Here is a 19,053-nt window from a genome sequence, read left to right on the forward strand (position 1 = left end):
GGCTTTGATCAAGTTCAGATCTTGTTTAAATTCTGGGATTCTGAACCATCTCCAATAGATATGCTTTTTCTTGCATAAAACTAATGATTAAGCCAGCTCCACTCCTCTGCCCTCCCTCTCCCTTCCCTCTCCCCTCCCCTCCTCTCCCCTCCCCTAGTTTGTTGACTACAACATTCAACAGTCAACAAACTCCCCTAGTTTGTTGACTACAACATTCAACATCATTCCCTAATAATCAAAGCCTTTTTATTTTGTTAGTAGGTGTAGTTCAATCTTGTATATTTTATAGCACGCAATTCCTTATGATTATTCTGAAGAAGGTCTATGGTTTTAGAAATAATAAGCCAAGATGAATCAAACACATTAATCATTTCCTTGGTTTTCAGCATAAACACATGGTCCTCTTTTCCTGTTTCTATACGTAATTAATGTGTGTCATCTAGGAATGATGTAAGGCATATTTTAAGCACAAATATAACAGCTTGGGAGAAGTTAAATTGTAGAACCATAGAATGGCTTGGTTTGGAAGGGACACCAAGGATCATAAAGCTCCAACATCTCTGCCACAGGTAGGGCCACTAACCTCCAGATCTGGCACTAGATCAGGTTGCCCAGGGCCCCATCCAGCCTGGTCTTGAGCACCTCCAGTGTCAGAGCATTCCACAACTTCTCTGGGCAGCCTGTTCCAGCACCTCACTACTCTCTCTGTAAAGAACTTCCCCCTGACATCCAACATAAACCTTCCCTCCTTGAGCATAAAACCATTCCCCCTTGTCCTATCACTGTCTACCTTATTCCCTTCCTTTTTATAATCCTCTCTTAAATACCAGAAAGAATTCAAGGAAAACTCAAGGAAAATTCAAGAAGAATATCTTAAAGACGGTGGCTCCTATTAGCTAATGCCCTCACGGCTGTTATTAAGTCATACAAAAGAAAGCTGAATTAGCTGAAATTTTTCACTGTACTCAGACATCTATGTGAACAAGCTCAAATCTTCTCTGGTGTGGCACAATAGTACATGAATTCAGAAATAAACTTTTAGACAATCTAGGTTTGCTTAAGAGCTTCTTCCCACAGTCATTATGAATGCTCCTTGTTTAAATCTTGTAACAATCTCCCATAAAAATTTAAATTACTTTTTAAAACCGTTTGAAATTTCAGGCAGTGCTCATCCTTTTAGAAGAGCAGTGTACAAGTTTTCCCCTAGTTTTTCTAGTGTGCTTATTGTATTTTTCACATGACACCTTGTGGTCATTAGTGGTAAAGAGAATATCTTTTTCACATTTGGTAAGCTAGAAGCATGTTTCTGTTTTAGTATTTTCAAAAAATAAAAATCTCTAGTTTAGGATCATATCTAAGTGGATTTCTGATAAAATAAATTTTCAGAAGTTTGCTAAATTATGAGTTTTAAGAGCATCAACTCAAAGTAAGTTTAGGACATAGCATTAAAAACAACAGAATTTATGTTGTAGGAATTGTGCTGAACATACAAAACAAAGATGAACACCAAAGGAAATTTGCAGGATGTAAATCCTTTTCATCCCTAGCTTAAAAACATCAATAAAGTATTGTAGATACTGGCCAAGAGAACAGTTGATATTTGCAGTTATATTGCCATTCTGGGAACTGTTCTCCTAAGAAGCAAGTTCATAGATTTACAGAATGGCTGAGGCTGCAAGGGCCTTCAGGGCCATCTGACCCAACCCCTGCTCTAGCAGGGACACACAGAGCAGGCTGCTTCTGAACCTCTCCAAGGAGGAGACTCGGCAGCCTCTGGGGGTTCTCCTCCCCAGTGCTAGGCACCTGTAGTATATTAGTGCTGCCTGATGCTCAGAGGGAGCCCCTGTGCTCCACTTTTTTCCCATTGCCTCTTGTTCTGGCACTGGGCACCACTGAGCAGAACCTGGCTCTGTCCTCTGGGCACTCTCTCTTCACATATTTATAGTCATTGATGAATCATACAATCATAGAATCATAGAGTGGCTTGGGTTGGAAGGGGCATTAAGGATCATCTAGTTCCATCTCTGCTGTCATGGGCAGATTTTCCCAAAACCCTGTCAAACCTGGCCTTGAACATCCCCAGGAACAGGTTATTCACAATTTCTTTGAGGAATCTGTAAAAAATTTCATCCTAGCATCTAACCTAAATCTCCCTCTTTTAGTTTAAATCCATTCTCCCTTATCTTATTACAATCAGACTCCATAAAAGTCGGTCTACCTCCTGTTTATAAATTCCCTGTTAATTACTGGGAGGCCACAGTGTGGTCTCCTTTGTCTTCTCCAGGCTGAAAAACCCCAGATAGTCTCAGTCTTTCTTTGCAGGAGTGGTTCTCCAGCCTTCTGATTTTCAAAGAACCATCCAAGCTCTCTCAGCCTTTCCCTGTAGGAGGGGTGCTCCAATAGTTTTAACATCTTCACTGCCCTGCAAAGGCATTAAGTACTTGAGCATTTTCTCTGTCCTACGTAACCAGGTCTCCTGTTTCATTTAGCAAAGGGGAGCATATTTTCCCCAGTCTTCTTTCGCTGGTGTACTTACAGTAGCCCTTTTTATTGCCCATGACATCCTAGATGTCTAGATTGCATTTCATTTGGGCTTTAGCTTCTTAACCTCATTCCTGGATGCCCAGTGTCTCTGTGATCCTCTCAGGCTACCCATCCATGCTTTCAATCTCTTTATGACTGTTTTTCACATCTGAGTTTGGTCAGGATCTCCTTGCTCATTCCAGCATGCCTCTGGGCATTTTTGCTTGACTTCCTATTCACTGAGAGGGATCACTCTTTATCTTGGAGGAGGTGATCCATGAATATTAATAAGACTTCCAACTGCTTAATCCCATTTGTGAATATCCACTAGTGAAATGCTCTTGAGTGGTGTTCTTAGAGAAATGCTATGGATTTATTTATTTATTTATTTATTTATTTTTTATTATTCACATTAGTGAATAATGGCTTGAGGGAATCAGAACAAGGAAACAGTAAAACCTGGACATCTTGTGCACACTGCATCCCTTTGAGGATTGTGTTGATTGCCCACTTGGGCTGTTATTAAGACCATATTAAAATAAATTTATTTTCTGCTTTGTTCTTCAAATTCCTTTCAAGTCTCTAACCACATGCAGAAGCTGTTGCACAACATGTGGACAAAATTCCTTTAAATCTGAAGACCAAAATATTTGTATCAGACTCTTAGCACATTTCCTCAACATACCTCTAGATATAGAGGAGGATCTGCTGTTAAAGGCAGAGTTTGCAGATGCCTACATCTGCAGTCTTTCCATAAACATGTATGGAAGTGTGTTTCAGCTGAGTGTATTACTACCTGAAAGATGTGCTGAATGAGAACTACTCATGTACTCCCAAGTATGTGAAAAGCTCCAGTGATTTTTGACATTTGTCGTATGTAATCTAATATGTAAATAGCAAAGACAGTAAGGAGGAAATGGCACTTTTAAGCATAGAAATGAAAATGGTATTAGAGAACTGAAGAAGCTGGGGAATTTTAGTGTAAGTTGCATCATGCTGTGCCTAAACCCTTTTTTTTTCTTGGCTCAAATCTCACTTTCTGAGGCACTGTTTGCAATAAGACTCTGACTTATGTAAGAGGTGAGTGTTGGGTGTCACCGTGTGGCAATCAGCATCACTTTGTGAACAATTTTACAGGGTTAAACTGGCGGAAGATCTGGCTTGTGACCAAATAACCCCAGCTTGGTACGAGAGATTGGGGTGTGATATCATTGTATCCTGTGAAGGCAAGATACAAGTTGGTGCCTTCCTGCTCCTTGTTATCTGCTGGCAAGGCCTGGAAAATGTAAACAAAGTAGTTCCTGCTGAGGTCCAAAAACCAGAGGCTGTCACACCAAAGAGAGCTGACATGACCACTTTGGACTTATACAAATAAGTTTGTACTGTCATTGTTTGCTGTTGTCAACTGAACAACACAACCTCTGACAAGCCCTAACTACTGAAGATCAGTGTCTGAACAACGAGCTACATGGGAATCCTGGTGCTGACTCTCTCTTGCTTTCTACAAAAACTCCTTGCTTTTACTTTCTATCTCTTTTCTATTGCCCATCTTCCCTTCCCTACCTCCTTAAGCAACTGGGATTTGTAATAAACTGGTGGGGCTAACATTTGTCCCATTGTGACTTAATCTCATCATCAGGTATACATATATGAAAGAATCTCCTCTCCCTCCTATAACTGGAGTGAGATGTGGTCATGGGCACTGGGAGCAGAGCGAAGAAGAAGACAACAGATGAGGAATATGCTGTGGATTCAGTAAGCATCATAAACAACAATATGCGTTCATTGTAACCCTGACTGCTGATCTTCACCCTCCTGATGCCCAACAAAGCCTTCTTGGCTTTGCAAAAAGCCAAGCATATGGCTTCAGCAAACTGTGTGCTTATGTGCCTGATTAATTATTCAGGTAGTCTCAGAGACTTCCAACTGCTGCACTTTGTTTAGCTTTTGAAGAATAAAAGCCTTCACTGTTGTGCTGGTCCTCTGATTACCCAAGTGAGGTGACCTGTTGATTGTGCTTTGGCACCCATTCAGTACAGGTCAGTTTGCACAGGTATGAGATATTTGAGGAGCCCAAGGTGTGTGAACCTGTGGGCATGATGTCCACATAGAGGCTGTGTGGGGACAGAGCAAGTGCCAAGACTGAGTGGTAGGGAAGCACTTCTTGGGCTAGAAAGAAAGCACAAAATTTGGTACTGGTCACGTGCCTAACATTAGACACATTCATAAACATTATTTAGGCTTTCAGTGTCAGTGTTTCTCAAAGCTTGACATCAATGCTAAGGCGGATGTCTATTCTTGTCCAGAAAAGGTATGGGTGGCCCATCCCTGGAAGTGTTCAAGACCAGACTGGATGGAGCCCTGGGCAGCCTGATGTAGTGAATGGTAACTCACTAGATCTTTAAGGTCCCTTCCAACACAAGCTGTTCTATGATTTCACGATTCTGTTTAAAATGTATGACAGCATGCTTAAAATCTGTAATGAGTTCACCTTTATAGTTCCTGTACAAGTAATGCCAGTTGATTTACAATTCCATACTATTTGCAATCTGCACATTGGCACTGTATATTTCCCCTTTACTAGTCAGTGGGAAATTCACTGAACTATAGTTATTGTTACAGCGGAGAGGCATAGGTGGGAGTTCTGTCAGTATGAAACAGCGATTAACAATGATCACCACTCGATGTCACTGTTGTTATTCAGATTTATATTTGAGAAAACCTGGTTAGCTCTGTTTTAATATTAGTGAGAACATGAATGTGATGTTTCAGATGAGCAGCATTACAGATCTCTTTAAGCAGCTGTGTAAATAATAAGCTTTATTAAAACATTCTTGCAGATAGGTTTTCTTTGTTCCTCTGGTACTCTCAGAACAAATATAATCAAATGATGTGATTCGTATTTCCTATTTTTCATAGAATCCCTTTAGGATATAGTAAGCTAATTTAAAGTTCCTATGTATTTTGAGTTTATGGTTAGATGTTTTTATGTATCAGTATATATTTATGTACCAGTATATATTTATAATCCCTCTTAAACATATTTAAGAGATCCTGCAGTATTTTATCTCTCATACAGCTGATGCAGATTTATTTGCTTTGAAACTTTACAATGATAGAGAAGAATGAATGACTTTTCAGAAAGCAAAAAAAAAAAAAAATTAAAAAAAGAAAAGAGAACTCATGAAAAATTTTTATCTTATTGTCATTACATGCCAGTAGTATTTAATAATAGTTTTATTTATACTTAAAAGCGAAAAAAGTAAATTAAAAGTAGTTTTTCTTTTTTTTTTTTTCCTGGAGGAATCTTTACGGTATCTGCCTTGTATTTGAAAGCAAAACCAAAGTAAATACTGATTGATGCAGCTTTTGCATTACTTGGGTAATATTGTATATTCCTTAAATTCAGTCCAGCCCAGAGAGCTTAAGGTGGCTCCTTCAGAGTATTTGTGCAGATGAAACCCTGCAAACCTAGGGAGCAAGTGCCTGAAAGATGGAGACATTTATGTACGATTGTCTAATGCCCCAAAGAATCATAGGTGCAAAGGGTGAAGAAATTTCAGACAAAAATATGTTTGAGTCAGGTATTTCTTTTATGGCCTCTTCAGAAAATGCATGAAGTCCTGAGGACTAGTCACTTTTCAGTACAGTCTGTTCTCTGTCAGCATAGCTCAAGCTCTTGGAAAACCTTATTTAGCTCTGTCCTCCTTTCTTTGGTGCCAAAGCTTGTATGAGAAAGCTTGTGCTGCCTTTGCCAACTACATACCCTGAAGAGTGGAATTTTTTTCCTGCATTTTCTGTCTTACTTGGCAGAACAGCAAAACCAGAACAGTCACTGAGGGAAAGGTGCTAAGTACTGCAGTGGTTTTTTGAAACACATTTCTTGAAGGACAAGTCTTCCTGATGAGAATCATGGTAAAAATCTGTGTACTGCTTCTCCAGAAGTCTGGAAAAGAAGAATGCTTCAAATTCAGGGGTCTAATGAGGAGTTCCTGAAACTCAGGTGGAGTTGATCCTTGCAGTTGAGTGCAAATTATGTATGGCTGTGTTACTCACGTCAGCTTTACCACTGTAGTTATTTTACAGCAATCTTCCCATAAACAGATAATGGAGTTGATAGGACCTTTACCCATGAAGAATAAAGCAGGCACACACTGAGGATTTTGCCCAAGAAAAGTCACATGAGTGAACTGTGATTAGGCAGTCCTGAAAGGCTGAATTATTGTGGCTTTTCTGCTATCAAACTAATTTAGAATAGCTAGTTGTAGATATCTTCAGGAGACATCTGCCTCTGCCTCTGAAGGCTCATATATCATGCAGATGACAGATCCAGTCCTGGAGCAGTGATTTCCGGCAATTCGTTTCCAACAGATGAGCCACTTCTACTTTATCCCTCACTCTAAACTCTCTGGCTGATGAGTAAGAGCTCAGTCCTGATGTCTTGTATGGAAAAATATTGCTTGTATTGGAAAAGCTGGGCTTCTCTTCCCTAATTGTATCCCACATGCAAAGTTCTCATTAATCACTGTCCTTCTACGAAATGAAAACAAGAGTCACCATGAACCAGCAAAATCTGGTAATTCTTATTAATATGCATCTGTCTCAAGATACTTTTTGACAACTCGGCTTTAAATGCACTTTTCAAACAGAAAGTGCTACATAAGCATACTGTGACAGTGTCTTATTGTTCCACACCATTCCACATCTGTCAGCCAGGAGAACATAACTAAGATACTGACACAATGCTCAGGCAAGCAACTTTTTACTAGTGAAGCAATCATAATGATTTATTATAGAATTGTATATCTCTATCTATGCATATAGAAAAACCCACATTTGAATTATCAGGTGAACATGAGAAGAACCCTTTGGAGGCCAATTTGTAAGTGAAATCTCCTATTCTTTTTTGATTTAGCCTGCAATAAAACAGCAGAATTCTCTGAATATTGTGAATAAGCGTTACTCGGATTTAAGTGCGGAATCAGGCATTTTGGAAATCGTAAGTCTGACTTGATATTAAAGACATTGTTGGTAGGAATAGATTAAATCTTTTGGTTGGTAAAAAAAACACGGTGTGGGGGCACTGCTTGTACTACATAATTTTATGAGGCACTAGATTTTCCAGGGGACCAAAGGAAATTTCATGTGAATGAGTTAAATTCCCTTTTACTGCAAAGGAGATATCTTCAGTCATAACAGAAACTTTCTCCCAGTGATTTTATAGCATCAAAAACTTTAATGCACTGGCACTAGGCCCTCAAAAGGGCAACTTTATGAAAGGGTCCTTTAAGGGATAGCATACATGCTAATCCTATAATGAATTCAGGAGTATTTTTAGGAGCTGCTATCACATGAACAGTTATTGCCATGACAGCATGTTCTTATATATTATAAATTTTTGAGATTATAAAAATATTAATGATTTCCTATTATCTCTCCAGCAGCCAAACTGTCTCAGGAGGGTCAATTGAATTTTTACAGAGGCTAAGCTGGTTAATAGTGTATACGCAGAAACGTGGAAATGATGATTTTCAGTTCAGACTCTGTGGCCTGTAAGCAGTTAGCTTAATTTTTATGTTTGCAGGCAGAAGGATTTTAAAAAATATATGTATGTGTATATAGAAATAAATATTTTGTCAAACTATGTCATAAAACCCATAATTGTAAGTAGTAAACTTCAGTTCCATTAAGTTTGAGAACTGAAAGACTGGAGAGGAGGTTGGTTGTTTTGTTTACCCTTTTTTTATTTTTATTTTTTTCCCCTCAGTATTATGGAAGAGGGTATTAGTGAAAGGGAGATAACATCACTTATCTGACTTCCAATATCAGTTTCCCTGCAGACCATATTCAGTGCAGCAGGGAGCTCAAACCCTCTGCACCAAAAGCCACTTTTCTGGCACAGCTGCACTACAACCCACGAGTTCGTGCATATGCATTAACAAACCAGCTGAGCAAGGAGTGAATATCCCTGTGATGAACCTGTCAAGAGGGGAAGAAGAGGGCACGCTTCTCTCCTGGCAGTATTTGGCTGCTGCGGCAAAGCAGAGGAGCTCGAGATGCTTACCTTGCACCCGGCAAGGCTCAGCCCAATTAGGCGGTGTCTCACTGCGGCCATCTCATGCTGGAGTGAGTTCCTGCCAGTCAGCAAAACTGCATGACCCAAAGTGACACTTTCAGTGGAGTGCTGTCCTGAATTAATGTGCGAGTGCTTCCAGAAGGGAGGAAGGGTGGAGGAAGGTTCTGTGATTACCATGAGGTGTTATAATTTTTTTAAGTGACAAGATTTATAAATGCGATTTTTAGATAGGTTTACTGCTTTGCTAGCAATGTTTATTTCATAGATGTTTCTGCATTTCAATGAAACTGAATCCTACTAGAAAAGTGATGTGTGATAGATAGATATATGTAGCTTTACAAATAAATACTTTTATAAATGGAACCTTAGTAATTATAAAGTTATTAGTCATAAAGGGGTTTTTTTTCTTAAAGTGGTGACAGTGACTGCAGGTCACATCTGCTGAAGTAGGCTTTGACTAGCATGGCATGTAGGCTTTTGTTCATCACTGGTGAAAATGCATAGCTAATTGTGTTGACTATGTTGAAAAGTACTGTTTTGCAGATGAGGATTTTCTCTATCAGAGTTACATACTCCTTGTGTCTGCTGTAGTTTCCAAGGAAATAAATAGGAGGCATTACTTTTGGAGTGGACTAAGGCTCACTCAATGTAGCCCATGCAAGCAGAAAGGTTGAACACCCATGCTCCAGGCTCTTCATCATCTTGGTGGCCCTCGTTGGTCTCTCTTTAATATACTCAGGTCTCTCTTGTGCTGGAGGGCCCCAAACTGGAAACAGCATTCCACCCATGTGGCATCACCAAGTAATTTCAAAGTACTACATCTCTTGAACTGGTGATGATATTTTGCACCATGGAGTCAAAAATACCTTTGGCCTTCTAGCAACAAAGGGCACACTGTTGTCTCATGTTCAGCTTAGTATCCACCAGGACCCCAGGTCCTTTTTTTTTTTATAGAACTGCTCCAAACTGGGTGCCCGCGAATGTGCTGATGCCTGAGGCTGTTCCTTCCCATCTGTGAGGTTTTGCATTTCTCCCTGTTGAACTACATAAGGTTCTTGTCAGCCTCTGCAATAAAACATATTCCAATAAAATATATTTTTATAGTCTTCCATTTAAAAGTGAGAAAGAGCTATTTCTGAGTTCTCCTCAGCACTGAAAGATGCTGAGGAGGGTTGCAGACATAGGCATCTTCTGGCCTGCAAGTAAACCCAATAACACTGTCTGTGAGTAGCAGGTGGGCCCATGGCAGTACCCTGTGCTAACTGGGATGCTAGTATTATTGATATTATTCTTTTGAGAAAAGCTGGCTTATTAAAATGGGAACTATGTAATGCCCAGCAGTTCTGATTTTGCTTTGGTTTTTGTTGCTACTCAGATAACATTGACTTCCAGATCAGTTTTAAATATGAACGTTTTCTGTGCCTAAAACAAATTAGGTTAGTGTATAGTATCTTAATCTTTTTTGTGAAATAGTTTGACCATTTTACCACAAGTATCTTTCTCTTTGGCTTTTGGTTTAAGTTCTAATAACAGTTATGTTGATCTTCTCCTTACTGTTTCAGACATTAACATCTATTACAGAGTTTTATTACCCCACAGTAAATTCTGATTTACATTTGGTTAATTGTACAGCATATACTACATATCAGCCATGTTCTATAGTTTTTTTTTCTTTAGGAGAGCTGGTCATATACTCTTTCATGGTTAAATGTCCAATTCAAAGACTTCTCACTTGGTTTTAAATCCAAGTTTGTTTTTAACTGTATTTTTCTCATTTGTGGATATAATATAAAATTTCAGTTTGTTATTATAAGAACTTATAACCACCTCACTTCTCCCAGCTGGAAGTGTTCAGATGTATGACATGATCACTAACATTGCAATTGCATTTAGCCAAAAGTTAAATAATATATTACTTTTATTTCCTCAGTATGTCCTGGAGAAATGGTGGTTTGCTTTGCAGTGCTATGTTTAAATGAAGCATAAACCCTAAGATACACTCTGAAGGAGGGAAAGGTTAACTTATTAATATAGTTCTCTGTTTCTGTTAGGTGTCCCAAATGAAAAGTGCACTCATATTGTTCTACACGCATGCTAACATGTAGAAAAATGATTTGTGCTCTGGAAAGTTTTCAGTGCAAATGAACAAGAGGAAGGGCAAGCAGAGGTTGCTTCTCAGCTGTGCTAGCTGAGGTTGGCCTGCTGTGAGCTGAAATGATCACTGAGGAAGCAACAGGCCCTGCTACTGCCGAGCCTGACATTAACACAGCCAGGCAACGTGTTTGCAAAGACAACATCCTTTATATTAATAGGTCATTCCAGGCCTCTCAAGCTCCCTGGGTTGATCTAGCAAATGGATGAACGCCTCACAGTTTCCATCTGCTAAGGCAGCCGTGGTGTTTGGGAGAGAAGGCTGAGGAGCTGTGGCCCTGTGCTGGACACCTGGCCACAGGTCCCTGTGTTGTACCAGGCTCACCAGGCAGCCTGCCTGCAATTTACAGCATTTCAGTTTATTGCAATACCATTCTCCTGTTTGTGCTCCTCTGTACTGGGTAATGACTTTGAACACCACAACTCCTGCAGCAATTAACTTACAAATCTATTCAGTCTCTGTTATGCCTTCCCTGCATATTTTTTCCATAGTTAATTCTAGGAGAAAGTGCAACCCAAGATGTAACACTTTCTAATTTAAATAAGTAAATAAATAGATAGATAGATGAATAAATAAATAAAAATTATGTGTGTCTTATCCATAACCTCAGTTTAGGTATACAGGTAACCATATTTTTAAAAATCCTTCTGCCTGCAAACAGAAAAATGAAGCTCCCTGCTTACAGCCTGTGTAAGGTATTATTGGAAAAGTAAGAAATCCATGCAAAGAAAGTTGTATTAATGAAAGTTGAGTACACTGAGGCCTTCTGATCTCCTATTCTGTACTTATCCTTGATACATTGCAATGGCAAAAATGTAGTATGTAATCAAAGCAGAAGTGTAAGGAATGAAAGCTATGCCATGCTTTCTCTGAAAATGGTGTAATTCCTGCCTGACTAGTAGGCATGCTGTGAAGCTTAATTAAAGTTTATGAAGCACATCAAGATCCTTGGATAGAAAGCATACTTCTATGAACTGAAAAACTTGTGATTTTCAGCACTGCAGAGTGGAAGCCTGAAGTGGAAAGGCTTTGTCTTGATGTGCCATCCTTGGCTTTGTTGGTGTTAATTGTGTTTGTGGATGTATCCACTGGGAGTACCAGGGGTTGTGATGTTTTGCATTAATGACCATTTGTGTGAGAGAGAATATTTATAGTGATATGTAAAGTGAATATGAGATAAAAGTGTTATGTATCAAATCCTTTTCTTCTAGTTTAAAATACTCTATGCTCTATGTTTTTTCATGTTCTTTTTTATTTTTCTTATCTTGTCATTGAAATTAGATTATCTGTATCACTATTCTGAAGAAATTTTATACTACAACTTTTCAGATATAGTTTTCCAATTCATGTTAAATATTCCCATTTTCTTTTTCTGCATGTAATTTCAGGGAAGAAATTACACACAGCCATGCCTGAAGCTGTTTGCTTCTGTTTTCTTTTTTATATAAAAATCATATAACACTGAGTATAGTTAGTCCCAGGTACATCAGTATGGCTGGGCAAATTCAGTGTTTAAGGAAAAGTTATTATGCTCCAAGTTAAGTAGTTGAGCATTAATATTCTGTATTTCATCCCCTATGCAAACTTTTAAATGCTTAACTTGGAAATAATTCTGTTCAGCGAAGTCCTTGTTTCATGATTATTTATGAGAACAAAATCACTTGTGATTTAGATTTTAAGTATCAGTGATTGTATTTCACAGTACCTGGCTGTTTGAGGCAGCCTGTATGGGGCTTGAATTCTGCAATTAGGAATTGAGTACATCTCTTAAGTAATTATATATTTTTTCTATATAGCAGTAAATGATTTATAAAGATAATCTCTCTGAGTACACTAGTTTCACAGATATAAGATTTATTTGCTGCTTTGTGGTGTAGTAAGTAAGCATTCATGAATCCCAAGCCTAGAACTGATTAGTCAGGTGTTTTTTTTTGTTTTTGTTTTTGTATGAATGCAGGGCCCTGAACTTAAACTTATGTAAAATAAAGTGCATACTTCATCTGATCTCTGTCTACTGTTCCTTGAGCCTAACTATGTAATGTAAATCAGTATATATTTATGTTAGGGCTATATTGAATGTCAGGTGTTTGGACCTGTAAGTGCTCCAGGTGGGTAACAGCAAGGAAGAGTGAATCTTTATTGCTTTGTTGAGGTTTGATTTAATGCCTCTGTCCTTTGCAGTGTACAGAGATCCCCAATTACAAATGACGACTCTTTTATACAGAACCTATATTTTGTGTCAGAAATAGCCACTGTTTTTGTGCTATTTTTCTCCCTGCTTACACTCTGAAAGCAATCTTTTATCTGTTAAATTACAGTTATACTTATTGTAACTCAATATCTTCATTTTTCACCTGTCCTCACTTTTCAAGTTGTAGAGTCCTGTGAAAAAGTATTAAAATATATCCTGGGTTTGTTCACACTATTCTGTTCTAAAAAGGTTTGTAAATTTCATGGAACTCTTTGCAGTAATATGGAATCAATCAATGTTATTTCTCCATGGCAAGTGAGACTCAAGATTCAAAAAGCATTTTTTCTTTTTTAATTTACAAGTTGTTATTAACTGGAAATATTTTATATTTTATGGAAATATGTATGTTTATTTCTCTTCCCTTCACTCAGATTTGAAAACAACTAATTCCCAGAAAAGCCGTTAAAACTCTTTGCAAATATAAAACAATAGTGTAAAAAGATCTTCAATCAAGAAAAAAAATATGAGTTTCCAGTCTCAGATCTTTTTCCACCTAATAGAATCATAGAATCATAGGGGTTGGAAGGGACCTCAGGAGATCGAGTCCAACCCCCCTGCCAAAGCAGTTCCCTACACCAGGTCACACAGGTAGGCGTCCAGGCGGGTCTTGAATATCTCCAGAGAAGGAGACTCCACAACCCCCCTGTGCAGCTGTGCCACTGCTCCGTCACCCTCACCGTAAAGAAGTTCTTGCACATATTTGTGTGGAACCTCCTGTGCTGCAGTTTCTGTCCGTTCCCCCTTGTCCTGTCTCCATACACTTCTGAAAAGAATCTGGCCATGCCACCTTGTCTCTCACACCTCAGATATTTATAAACCTGGATCAGGTCCCCTCTCAGTCTTCTTTTCTCAAGGCTAAAGAGACCCAGTTCACTTAGCCTACACATACAAGTTATAATACAATACATATACAAGTTTTAATTTTATTCCTTTGTAAAGCTACTGACTGCAGCGTTAAAATGGAAAACCCCTGTCCTTAGAATGCATTGTGCATGGCCTGTAAAATCAACTGCTATCTACCGTGCTACCAACTTTTAAAGAATGAAAGTTTCACTCTCAATTTAATCCCGTTATTAGTTGTACTGAAATAGGGTATAGCCATGAAGCCTGGAAAAGTTCGTTTATACCTTTCTCTTAAGATCTCCCTTATTCTCAAATTAATCTATTAGTTTCACTCTAGTGAACTTTTTTGTAGTGTGTGTTGGTGGAGCAACCTCTTTTTTTTAAATATGGCTATATCTTCCTTGGTTCCCTGTGCAGTCAGTGAATACAGAGCATCCAGTCAAATCTGACTCACAGCAGCTGACTCACAAAGTTGCTTTAAGTTTGTTGAGAGAATAATGCCCTTAATTACAAATCCATTTTTCCCCTAGACCTTGCCCTGTTAGGAGTTGTCATTCTCATAAGTAGTAACATGGTGACAGTTTCCTAAGTAATATAAATCAAGACTTCACTCTTTTATGTCAACTGAGACTATGTCCTTTCCTCTTTATTTTCATGCTCTTCCTTTTTCCTTTGCAGTCAATAAATGAACTGGGAAAACATTTCTGTGTTGTTTAGCAAATGTAATTTCTACAAGTCATAAAGACTACTCAAGGTTAAATCAAAATCTGGATGCCTACCTTTAAAATAATGGCCAAATGTCTTAAATCATAATCCTGAAAACTCTATCAACACACACACATATAGAAAAAGATTAGAAAAAAAAAAAGATTACAAAAAGAAAGAAATAGATTAGTGTAGCAAAGAGTTATACAAAAAGCAATTTATAACATCAGTCCATCAGTGACAATTCTGATCAAGCTTCTCAGTGAATCTTTTGATCCCTTATTTTGTACTGTGCCTTAATTTAGCATCTTCCCCAGAGCTTTATTTCTTTCACTATTTTTGTCTTACTCTTTCAAAATACCTTAGGATCAGTGATACCATTAGTTATGTACTTGTTTTCATTCTTCTATTTTACTGTGTTTTCTTCCCAGTATTTGTCTTCTTGTATTACTTGCTGTTTCCAGCATTTGCCTTGTTTTACTATCTGTCGCTTGTTAGGCAGCTCGCATTTCCAGTGTTTGTCATTTTCTTTTGCATTTAATTTCAATATTTGTGACATGTCTTTTCCTCTTCCCATGACTCATAGCTCATTTGCTCCTAGTGCTTCTCCAAATGGCTGTAGGATAGATTCATGCATAATGTGGAAGACTGCAAAGTCCAGAGAAATGACCCACTGTTCTTATTAGAGTGCATCTTCTTGACTTTAACTGAAAGGCAGAGGGGAACAGAATAATTTAGTGCATTAATGCAGCTTTCTGACTTAGACTATCATTAAATTGTTGTCCCTGGACAACGTTTCTTCATATACTTCTCATTTCTTTCAGAAATACCTGGCAAAGTTTTGATATCTGAATTTATTTAGTAGTGATTTTCAGAATATTCATTGTTCTGCATTATTGATACAAGGTGACGTTAACATACTTCTTTTTGTTGTGCATGTTAGCAAATAGATTGCATACAATTATACAAGATTTTCTGTTTACTTGAGGAAGAAAATAAGGATAAATAACTCCTGAATGCTTTACTATGATCTGTTGCTTCCATGCTATGTCTAGTGATGCTTCATATGTGAATATATTTTAAATACTTCTTTAGAACTTAAAGATAAGTCTAATTTGAATAACTCAGAGGGAGGAGAGAGCTTAGAATGAAAAAGACTATCTGAGTATTTAAAAACAATCCTTAGCTCCTTTATCGTATTTTCTTATTTAAATCCCTGGATACTACAGAAAAAAAAGTACAAATAACACTGTCAACACTGTACAATGGAAGGTCTGAGAGAATCACAGGTCAAGGAGCAATCACAGGTCAAGGATGACAATGTCACTAGTGCTTGTCAATTATTTATAATGGTCTCCTCTATGAGTGGTTAAATTATGCTGGTTATTTCTCACTGGAAGCTTTTGTTTAACAATATTTTCTTGCACTTCTGCTGCTGCAAAAAAAGATTTACTCTCATCATGCTCTTCAGGAAACTATGCACTGATCTTCATACCAAGACTGTTTTCCTAATGATCCAAATTTTATGTATTGTGCTATATGATTTTATGTGATTCTATAATGTTCTGAACACAATGGCACAGTGTGAGGAAGACTTTCATTCTTAGTCCAGGATCTGTAATGGGTGTCAGGGCAATTCATTTATTCTTTTTAAGACCTCAGAGTATGAAGGCCGTGATTCAAACCAACTATAAAATGTAAGCAAATGTTTAACAATCTCAGTTTTCCTGCTGTTCCCTTCAACCATTTTTCCATAACTCTAGAAAACTGCTCTGTGTTCTTGAATGCTTCCCTCCAATGTGCTCTTTTCCTTTCTTCCTCTTCATTTGGAAATGGACACGGAGTGACAATCTGTTCTTTGTGTTTCAACTGATCTGGTTTCTTCATTTTTTTCTCTCCTCACTTGGACCACTTACCATCATGAAGTATGACCAAATCTGTAGTCTTTAGAATGTATGTTTGAACTCTGGAATACCTGTTTGTTTTTTTCTTTTTTCAGCTATCCTACTTAGAAAAAAAACAAAAAATGACACTTCAGGCTGCTAGGCCCCATATCTAGCGCAATAAAAGAGGTAATGGCTTTGAGTTGCACCATGGGACATTCAAATTGGATATTAGGAAGAATTTATTCTCAGAAAGATTGATGAGGTATTGGGACAAGCTGCCCAGGGTAGAGATGGAGAAACCATCTCTGTTGTTCAAGATGTTTTTTTCTTGAACATCTGAGATGTTCAAGAAAAGGGTAGATGTGACAGTGGGGGACATGGGTTAGTAGACATGGGTCAGTGGTTTGACTAGATGATCTTACTGCTCTTTTGCAATATTAATGATTTTATGATTCTGTGATTCTAGGTTCATTTTCACTTCACATTCAGAAAATTTTCTAAGTACCTGTAGATGTCACTGCAGTCCAAAGAAAGTTCCAAGAATAATTTCACCATAAACAAAAACGCTTTCCTAACAAAATACAAGTGATAAACCATTGTTACTTCTAGTATTATTCCCAAACTTTTTATTTATCTGATCAAATCCATGAAAGAATGAGGTATGTGTCAGGAAAGAATTCAGGATTGAGGTCCAGATTTTTAGGTTCTGTATGTGGTCTGCCAATGACATTTTATTTGATATAAAGTACTTATTACCTCCATGTGACATTTTTCACATCTTTAAAATGAGGATAGTATTATCTCAATTGAATGAAAGGAAAATGAATTTATAAAATATTTTAAAGAAACATGAGATATCAGTGGAGCATATAAGTGCAAGACATTGTTCATTCTCCCACTTTTGTGTTATAGAGAGAACTCAGGAGGATTTCAGTGGAGAAATCTCCATTCTCTGCTGTGAACTTTTGTGCAGTATTTTTATTTTATTTTTATTTTTATTTTTGTTGAAATTAGAGTATTTCAAAGTTTTTAGTAAAGGACATGTTCTGTCTGAACGTGCCCAAGGTTATGAGCTTCTGTTTGCTTTTCTGTCTATATTTGAGTTGATATGTTTACCTTTATGAAATAGATAATTGGTCGCTGTAGTGGCAGATTTTAAGCAACTGCCTGAACCATGGTATTGAGTAAGTAACATTAACAGTCATTCCTATTGAAGGTGCTCCACATCACATGGATAACTATATATCTATTTATGAAGTGTAAAGGAGGATGATTTAGTAGACCAGTGAGCAGAAAACCTGCTGTGTATGTGGGAGGATTATATTTAGATTTATGGGCTGAACTAAGCAAGAACAGCATGGTTGGATTCTTACTACCACGTGGCTACTTGAAACTCCTTTAAGGTTAGCAGACATCTGTCTTCCACCTGAGTTTGACCAGAAAGTCTCATCATTTAAAATTAACATCAGTGCTTCTCAGTGATACTTTTCTACTTTGACACATCAAGTTTATTAGAAATATTTTTTCACAAAATTATCTGCTAGTTCAAACAAAGGTAATCTGCAGCAAGAGGAGCCCAGTGACTGAACATTTAGGGAACGTTTTGCTAAATAAAGAGAACATTTGTTTAACTAATTGTCTTTGTTGCCCCACGGCAATTAAGTTAGAAGGCCCTGGTATGTGGCCAATGAGTTTTAATGGGATCCTATTAGACATTAAAGCCAATGAAAGCATCATTTTTTTTTCAGACTGTATTTTTGCAAACGGCAAGCACTGTCCTCTGGGACCTGTTCTTCAGTTAGAGGATATGGACCATATCCACTGCAGCAGAGAAACTGCTGAGTGAACAAGGATATGTTCCGTGGACAGAGATGTGGATTTTGCTGGCAGTACTTCATTGCATTATGTGTCTCACGATGTCATGGCACAAAACTATGGATACAGATGGAAGAAAAGCATTAGATAGACCAACATGAAACATGGAGTGACTGTGGGCTTCACACAAATGGATATTTAAGTCTTCATTAAGCTTAAATAGTATTTATTTTGGCTATGAAATTAGTCTATTGGCAGAGTTGTACTTAAAAAGGAGAAAAGCAATACAAAATGCACCCAGTCATGGGAAAAGTGAAAAAAAAAAATATTACTACAGAGAGCAGTAGATGTAATAACAGATACTGTGCTTAAGGTCAGAAGCTACAGCAGCAGCTGCCAAGGTGTTGGTGCTGGAAGATGTTGGAAAAGCACTGGAACTACAGCAAATGTAGTTGGCTCGGTACCATCTCCTGTCTTCTCAACAGAAGGAATATTTGTTCCTGCCAATATAAAATAGATTCTGCACTGGTGCTAAAACAAAACAGCACTCCTGAATAACAATGAAAGTCACTTAAGTATCCAATTCAAAGCAAATGGGTGAGTAGTTTACCTGGAGGCTCTTCCGCAGTTACCTGAAGTCACCAGAAAAATTTTCAGAGTTAGGCAGGTGCTGAGAAAGCTGTTAGCAAAAAGGAAGATAGAACTGTTTTATGGGCTTCAATGAAACCACAGCCAAATAAATATAATAGCTAGTGGGCTGTAATAGCTTAATAATGGTGACTTACTTTGAAATTGGTGGAGT

Source organism: Cyrtonyx montezumae, unplaced genomic scaffold (assembly GCF_038088225.1).
Source record: "Cyrtonyx montezumae isolate F1298 unplaced genomic scaffold, pur_monq_1.0 scaffold_8, whole genome shotgun sequence".
Lineage (NCBI taxonomy): Eukaryota > Metazoa > Chordata > Aves > Galliformes > Odontophoridae > Cyrtonyx > Cyrtonyx montezumae.